The following is an 8,156-nucleotide window of genomic DNA, read 5'->3' on the forward strand; positions in this document are numbered from 1 at the left end:
ACAAAGCATATTCAGTATAAAAACACATTACAGAGAAACAAAAAAATTGACCAACGAAAGCACAAATAAAATGAGTTCACAAAGCCTCAAACACAAAAAATTATTTATGAGTTCATTTATTTGTGCACATGGATCAACAAACAAAAGTACGAAACCAGCTGCGGAAAGATTATTGGGCCAATTAAAAATTACAATACCAAATAACGCTATGGTGCATGGTAATGGTGTTTTACAAACCCAAACCTAATGAAGAAATATACAGTACATTATTCCCTCATGGCCAAACCTTTAAAGCAAGGGGCTCGTGCCATAAGTCCAAACATGGCCATAGTAGCACCTGCAGCTAGAACACGGATACCAGCGAGAGAGCAAGAAAATAATCAAACCAACCATCCATGATACATAGAGCTCTTCGGCAAGTTAGAGCTGGCAGGACATAAATTAAACAATAGAGAAGTATCAGCGCCGCAAGCAGAGAGTATCTACAAAGACCAAGTGGAGCCAAAAAAAAGTACTCCCTCCGATTCATATTAATTGACTTCAATATGGATGTATCTAGACACATTTTAGTTCTAGATACATCCATATTAGAGTCAATTAATATGAACCGGAGGGAGTACAAAGAAACATGAACATGCAACTAATCTTGAGCGAGTTGAGCATTAATGCCTACAAACTTTAAACCTTGAAGGGTTGAAGGCGAGTGGATCAGGGGTAATATTTGTATTCAAGTGCACTGCTAGATGGCAGACCATCACCCCTAATGTTTATAATTCACGAAGTACTCAGTTACTATTTCTATTTCATATAGATCATAACATCAAGATAAAATGGTTTGGCTTTTCTGCATGATAGATCAATATTCTTCAATTGTATAAGGAGGGTTTCACCTTTGAACTGAACATCTTGCAGCATCTTCCTACAAATGTTTGGCGCAATGTTGGCCAACCAGACCGTCTCGTTTATTACCTGTAAATCACGAGGCAGAAATCAGTAGCAATGCATTTCTTCAACAAACCATAAAGACAAAAAAAACATCAGAATACATAACCAGATGGCCACACATAAATTGCTACTGATATTCTGGTAGAACATGACCTATCTCTAGTCTGTAGATACTTCTTCATATACTCCTTGTTGATTTGGAAGCAAACCAAGCTTTGCATGCTTGCAGAGAGAATTAGCAAACGGTATGTCTACAAAAGTGTCAATAACTGCTTATTTGTCTTCAGATGACCAAGGATTGATATGAAACAAATTTGGTGAAAATAGCCTGGCATGTCAGGACATGGATTGATATGAATTGAATATATTTTTGACACGCTGATTTGTTACAATTACCCACATAAAATTGGCAACCAACTACAGATGTATGAATGGAGTATATTAGAGCGTACCTTGTACATTGTCAGCATCGCCCAATAAAATAATGACATATTTATGCAAAGGAATAAGCTCAAAAAACCCAGAGAAAGTGCAGGGACCCAATTCGTAGGTGCCTTTTGCTTGGCCGCGTGCCTCTCCAACCGATTCTCATATGTACCTTTCCTGCTTCACACACGCAATTACAGATATAACGAATCGGTTCCTCCTCGACAACACTAAATCAGTCTGAAACATAAAACATGCAGTGAAAAGTTCAGAAAATCTGCACGTGATGAGAAATTAAGGAGATGGAAAGAGGAGAAGAAAGACAGAAAGAATCTCACTTCGTGGGATGAAGTCGCTCATGTACGTTCCATTGGCTCGTCTCAGCGCATGCCACGGAGGAGGCAGCCCGAGGAGGCCTGAGTGACCGCGCAGGGCAGAAGGTCGGGAGCGGCGTCCCGGGCATGGACATAAACCGCACCACCTGCATTGCCCGTCCACAACCGGCGACGATGACGACGGGCTTCTTCTTGGTACATGGCGGCGTCGATCCGGTGGAGCCGTAGTATAGGACCTCCAGCTGCACGATGCAGCACCCCGACCTTATGATATCGTGACCAAATCCTGCTACTCGAGATAACACAATCTTATCCCAAGCCATTTTTCCATGAAGACAAGATGTGATCCCAACACAAAGACCCTGCTCTAACTGTGCTACCCAATGGAGATAGAACAACAAGAAAATCATCGGATTTGATGCTCACCTTAAGAACCGAGTTGCAACTATCTGGGGACGGTGGAGCGGCTTCGCTGCGAATCGGGGGGTGCGGTACGCGCTGCGGTGGACGTCGCGCTGTGGCGTTGGCGTGGTGCCTGCCACCACCGGGGCAACGGGGTGATGTAGCAGCGTCGCGATAGCGTCGATGCTAGAGTTAACGGCGACGACGTAGTGACAGATGGACGCCCGCGTGCGGTCGTCTATAGCCGGCTTCTAGATCGCGTGCGGCGTGGAAGTAACCAGGGACGATATATGGGGAGAGGACGGAAGAAGGCGGCGAGCGACGGGCTGTGGTGAATTTGGGGTCTAGGGCGGTAGGTCAATCTTGTAGAAGGCAGGGGAGTACCCTCTACCGTAATTAGTTGTGACATTAATTAGTATCGTGCATAATTTGGGGTATTGTTTGATTGGGGGCGTGATTTGGCCAGATTTCAGAGAGAGGGAGAAGGCGCGACGGGCGGAACGAGACCGAGGAAGGACGACGAAAGGAGTTGACGTATTGCAAGGTGTAGTTGTGTAATTGGTGGAGTTTCCTAATTGGTGGAGTTTCCTTTCCAATGGTACTCAATTTTGATGGTACGGTGATTCCTTTCCGATTTCCTTTACTTTCCTTTTCCTTTCGGATGTGAGGTGATTCTGTTCCTTGATGGTACAGTGATTAATGGTTTGATGGCGCGGTGGAAGGGTAAAAAAGTCATATGGAAAATATGTAGGACGAAACCTTCGACCGGAGGAAACAGAACCAGTTCCTCCTTTTTATATAGTAGAGATAGGTATATCCATACTAGTGGCAAATAATATGAATCGGGGCCTAGAACCCTAAATTGAACCCCAATTCACAACTCTTATCCAATTTTCCCATTTTATTTGCAATCATACTCAATTTACGACACTCGCTAGCATGTTGACTCTAAGGAGTTACCTGTCCATGAGTTGCAACACTCGTAACCGCATATGTAAATATAATACAATACACATGTAAAGACATATAGTGGCGCACAAACTAGCTAAATGTCTATGATGTTTTTGCTCTTGGTTGCATATGTACCCTTTATTTTGAAATGTATTTTTGATATATTTTGAAATATCAAAAATTTCAAATGAAAAATTCAGACAGAATTTGGCCATAAATATAAGTCTTTTTGTGAGAAATATTTTGTCCATTTACATTGACCTAAAAAATATCGGCTTTCCGCTAGACTGAGAACACATATAGATTGTCAATATGTACATAAATTTTTTTATTACTCCTGAAAGCTCAATTTAAAATATTTTTTAATAATTAAGAATTTTGTTTTGGATGGTAGGAGCATACACACCTAAATATATTTACTATATATCAAAGCTGAAGGTGTTTGCTATTACCACAGCGATTGGGCAACTGTTCACCTAGAAGTTTTTTCCAATTAGCGATTGACACGTTAACTTTACCACTGTAGATATCATGGTTTAGTTTATAGTTGTTTTTTCTTGAGTGCATATGCCCTGCCGCTCTATTTCTCTCTTCCTGCGGTCAAAACGGTGGAGGATAGCATTGGTCAAAGCGGTGCTGCAATGAACGTGGGATCGACCATCGAACAATCTAGGCAGCCCACGTCTCCTTTGATCCTTTCCTATCTCACCTTTTTCTCTTCCAAGTCACGCACACCGCCCCGTCAGACTACCATATGCGTCGACCCCGTTGCTCCGCCCTGCCGCCCGCCTCAACCCCGTTGCCATAATTTTTCCCTCCCAGCAGCGCACGCCGCGCCAGGCCTCCATCTGCGTCGGCGCCGTCGTCGAGCAGGCCGCCGCCACCTACGTCTGCCTGAACGTTCCCTCTTTCCTTGGTTTTCTCTCTCTGGTCTCCTCATTCTCATTCAGTGACGGATGCAGCGTCGCCGGAGACGGCCGCGTTGCCAACATCCTCGACGGCGACGAGAGCGGGGCGACCGACGAGGATGGAGACGCTGCGGCGCCACCTGAACTCGACCTCCGCTGTCGGATTTTACCCGCGGTGTCCGTGCTGCCGGCGAGGTCGAAGTCGACGCTCTACAGCCTCCCGGCTCCAGATCTTCAGCGACAAGGAATCCTGAGCAACGGGGATTTCATCCCCGTGCTCAGCGCGGCCAAAGACGGCGGGAAACAGCGGCGCGGAGGCAAACTCCGGTGAGGTTTAACTGAACCTTAACTGAACTTTTCTCTTCTTTGTTTGCGTGGATGAGTGGGAAAAGGAGGGCGAGAAGGAGGATGGCGTGCAGGAGCTTCTCCGCGTGACCGCGTCCAGGTTATAGCAGGAGAGCGGTTTGGTGGCGACGATAGGATTCAGACTTTAGAGGAGCTCCTCTTGTGCTTCCTCTGTTGTAACGACAGGGAAGGATCAGCCAAGGGGTACTGGCCAGGTGGTTTGGTCCGGCTCGGCTGGGAAGGGAAGAAAGCATGGGCTGACTGGTTAGGTAGGTTTTTCTCTTTCTTTTATTTGTTTAAAAATTCTCTCCATCTTGAACTCGACTTTGAAATCAGAGAGAGAGGTAGAGAGAAAGTTATTGTAAACATTTTCTTTTTCTGTCACACACTTTCCTTTTTTATGTTACAATGTTGATTTTTGGGGATTTTTATTTGGTGAACAGGGCAAATTGGATGAGCCGGCTAAATCGAAGATGTGGAGTATGGGCAGCGCATCAGGCGAGTATTGCTTTCTCTCCCCATCTCTCTTCAATTCGAGTGTACTGGTAGGTTTGCCTGTATTTTTGGTGCGGTGATGAGCTATTAGCACTAAGAAAGCAAGATATTCAGAGACGTCCTATCACTTGGCAGGGAACGGGCTTGAGGAGGACCTTGATGATTGAGAGGCCAACTCGATTTTGATTGATAGTCCATTATCAGCTTGCGTGTCTTCTGAAATTAGTAGCTACTGCATATTTGAAAGATCATCGAATATCTGTTCTAAATGACTGTGCCTGGTGTTAAAAGGATGTATCTTCCACATTTTAACATCTCATTTGTTTTGTGGTCAATAGATTATATTAACTCAGCTACTGACATATCACCTTTTCTACTTACTGCAGACAAGCGAGCTAATTAGTAACTTCTTGAGCCTGTAGTTATTAGTATTTGACTTATTTTGGTTTGACATGTAGTAAACGAAACCACTTCTTGCTCATTTCTTTGGGGGCAATACAGCCATTTTCAAAGGAAATCGAACTACATTATGTTCTAGAACGTATGGTTATGCAAGAATGATATTGTAGACCCTATGCTCACTGATTATAGTACCAGTTCAGTGGAAAAATGCATGTGTATTGGATAATTTCATTTCTGTTGAACAGTTCATGCTTAATCAGTTTTCTACTTGGGAGGAGATACCTGAACTTGCAAAGTTTACGAACGAATGTTCTCACTAGAGACTCAAAGTATCTACCTTTTTCTTAAAGTTGCCAAGCCATCTACATTGGTAAATGACCTAACTGTTTAGGCAGACGAGAACGACAAGATTGGAACTCTGCTAATGTTTTGTGTAGCGTGCATTTATTAATATAGTCTACAAATTTTTTTAAACGGTTTATATCCGTTCCCTTTGTAGTTGTTTCTTGGGAACTATATTTGCACAAGGATAAAAGTTTGCATGGTTGTTGTATTTTGTTCACACTATTCCAAATAATGTTTTACATTTTTACACACGAAGGGTGGTTTTGCACGCTGCTTATCTGAGTAAGTATTCTTGCTTAGTCCATCTGATAACATGATGAAATTGCCCTCATTGTTAACACTTTATCGCCAAACTGAATTTTATCACATGAGGTGCGAATTTAGTGGCTTTATTTCTGTACCTGCGATAAGGATATATCATATACAATGCACTAATACAGTGAAAAAATTTAGTAGTTTTGAAGGTGATTTTTTTCTTGGTCTGCAGCTGAAAGAAAAGAAAGCAAGACAAGTAAAGAATAAAACAGTTGTTAAAATTCCAGAACTAATCTGAATGCTCTGCTAAACCAGAGGTCGGTGTTTTCTAAAAAACAGAGTTGAGCGGTGAAACTAATGGACACTAAAAGATTTTTCCTATTTTGTCCTACTTAGTTCTCCATGCAATTCCATAAGGCTAGCTACATATCTGACAATAGAATTATTTGCATATCGAATCTTTGATGGTGACAGTTTTGAAATTCAACTCTTTGAGGGTAAATCTTTGCTTGCTCTCTATCTGAATTCAAATAATACAGAAAATAAGTACAGCAGAGACAACCAACTGTTAGTCATATTGGAACAGTAATATAATTGCTCTGCTACACGACTAGAAACACACAAAGAAACCGATGGAAACTGAAAGATCATGGGCTGTCAGAATTTTCCATCCTGTTCTTATTTTATGGCATGTTAAACTGTGAAGAAAAGTGCTTCAAAGCTCAGAAACAAGAGGCTGGTCTTCGTCGGTGACTCAATCAATAGGAACTAATTGGTCTCCCTGGTGTGCATGCTCGATTCCTCCATTCCTAAGGTCTCAAGATGCGTGTTTACAATGGCCTCCTTAAAGACGTATATTCTTAATATCTGAATATTGAATTTCACAGAACATAGGAGGCATGCATAACACTTTCTGTCAGCTGACTTATACAAATTCCGGTCGTCGCTGATACTGGAATCAAGCAACAACATTCTGATAATCTACCGGATGGAGGTATAAAATTAAGAAGCATTCCATTATACACGTAGAGGAACGGTGAATCAGAATGCCAATATGAGGATGAAGGTCATGTAAGTATATTTCCTTTGCTTCTTCATACTACTCCATTTACAATGATGGAGTATATATATTTATACGTATGATGTTACAGTTAAGTCAACACATACCTGAACTGATCAAAATCTCTTCACCATTTACAATGATCAAGTATGCCTCATTTGACGATGGTGATGCAAAGCTAGACGAAGTGAAGATGGTCTAAGGTTTTGAGATCACTCTCAAGAAGCTAACTAATTAGCTGGGAATGAACATCACCAAAATGACTAAAATCTATTTCGCTGGCTCATCGCCTAACCATACTGGTGAGACGGCAAACTACAACTAATATTTTTTATCTATCAAATGTTAAACCCGATTACCGACACATTAAATTTCTTTTGAAGATACTGCATACCTTTGTTCTGTTCTTCACTGGAAACCAAACATACACCGGCAGTTGTCCTGACCGTTTCTCAGAAAAGAGTGTCCTTTGCTACTATAACAACGGCAGTGCTACTGCCAGTTTTTGGAACAAATAGAAAAAAAAACAGAAAACACAACGATGAAACAAATCTCATGGAACATTGATTTTTTAAGGGAAAGCGTGTAGGGTGGAGACGACAACAAGGCGTAGCCGATCCCGGATGCTGGGGACGAAGAGGTCACCACGGACTGCAGCATGATGGGCAATGCTGGAGATATCTTCAGAACACTGGAGACGAGGCCCCAGATTGCCAACACCAGCTCTACGTGGGCTGTACACTTTGGTGTTTCACAGGTGCTATTGGCATATGAAACTGATGTCAATCAGTGACGCCCAGTGTATGAACTAACAAGAAAGAAAACACTTGCATCATCATTGTACTTCATAAGCTACTTTTGACTGACTATGAAAAATATACCCTCTAGATGCAATCTTCCCTCTATCGTATTTTATTTCCATAAAGTATATTCATTAGCGTGTAGTCCTGTCATTAGTGTTAAGTTTTGCGAACATCAATATCAACCCACGGGCGCGGCGTGCGCCGCGCCAGCACTTCCTAGTCCATTTTTAAACTCATACTACTGCCCTAGATAGGTTTCTCCGTGTCGTGCTAGGAGGTCAGGTCCGAGTTGTTTTCAAACCGTGTCGTGCTAGGAGTTTGTAATCTGAGTTGAGAAGAGAAATAATCAAATACTACTATATAATAAGTGAAAATATAGGGCATGATAGCCAAACCAGATCGAGCTCCTCTGGCCGGATCCGACGCGAGCGCCGTGCTGCACCCTGATGACCCACAAGTATAGGGGGTGTATCGTAGTATCTTC

At 42.4% G+C, this 8,156-nt stretch overlaps 1 long non-coding RNA gene across 1 annotated transcript; it reads left to right on the forward strand.

Moving 5' to 3' along the window:
- The first annotated feature begins 7,018 nt into the window (after positions 1-7,018).
- On the forward strand, positions 7,019-7,763 carry LOC124686772. Its single transcript, XR_006997928.1, has 2 exons — positions 7,019-7,171; positions 7,446-7,763. It is a non-coding gene; the product is annotated as an uncharacterized LOC124686772 (long non-coding RNA).
- Positions 7,764-8,156: the final 393 nt, after the last annotated feature.

Source organism: Lolium rigidum, chromosome 2, assembly GCF_022539505.1.
Source record: "Lolium rigidum isolate FL_2022 chromosome 2, APGP_CSIRO_Lrig_0.1, whole genome shotgun sequence".
NCBI classification, from domain to species: Eukaryota; Viridiplantae; Streptophyta; class Magnoliopsida; order Poales; family Poaceae; genus Lolium; species Lolium rigidum.